General features: G+C 35.4%; 1 non-coding gene across 1 annotated transcript; it reads right to left on the bottom strand.

Moving 5' to 3' along the window:
* Nucleotides 1-214: 214 nt before the first annotated feature.
* On the bottom strand, nucleotides 215-286 carry TRNAM-CAU (transfer RNA methionine (anticodon CAU)). The gene has a single exon. It is a non-coding gene; the product is annotated as a tRNA-Met (tRNA).
* Nucleotides 287-727: the final 441 nt, after the last annotated feature.

The raw sequence follows: 727 nt of genomic DNA, 5'->3' as shown, positions 1-727 counted from the left end.
AGTATTCTAGTAACTAATGCCGTTAGTCAGTTTGAATGTTTAGTGATAAATTTTAGTGTGGTAGGCATCTCTGAATAACAAGGTTCGTAAGCATCCAGGGGGGTCGTTTTTATGGAAAATTGTTGAAAAATGCTTTACGGGGGAAAAATAAGTTAAGCTAAAAAAATTGCAATTGAATAGAGAAAATTGTCAAAAAACGAAAAGAAAAAAAAGTTAGCAGAGCGTGGTTTCGATCCACGGACCTCTGGGTTATGGGCCCAGCACGCTTCCACTGCGCCACTCTGCTCTGTGATGTGTCGGAGAGAAAATAAAAATAATAAAGTACGTTGTACCTCGCAATTATCGCGATGGCTTTTAAATATTTATGGACAAAGTTTTTATTTTTTACCGTCATCCTCGATGATGTCTGACATTTAAATAATATAGACATGTATACTCTTTCCTCGCAGAGTCGGAAAAGTCTCAGTAAAGTAAACGGTACTTAATGTATTAGAAGCAATTTTTATGCTTCTGGTTTCATTTTCATAATATACCTGGATCTATTTGAGCCAATATTTCTGCATTGTTTATTTTGCGACTGGACGCTGGACGCATGTATATTAATTTAAAAATTGGCGGATCTATCCATGGAAAAATACTTGCAAATGCTCCTATCAAAGTATTTTTTACATAATCCAGTGCAAGGTTTACTTAGAATTTCGTCAAATGTTTATTTCCCGGTTTCATT

The sequence above is a fragment of the Hetaerina americana genome, unplaced genomic scaffold (genome assembly GCF_022747635.1).
Source record: "Hetaerina americana unplaced genomic scaffold, ioHetAmer1.1.p SCAF_50, whole genome shotgun sequence".
Classification (NCBI taxonomy): Eukaryota; Metazoa; Arthropoda; class Insecta; order Odonata; family Calopterygidae; genus Hetaerina; species Hetaerina americana.
Note: the sequence above shows the minus strand (reverse complement) of the source record. Positions and strands in the feature narration are given on the sequence as shown.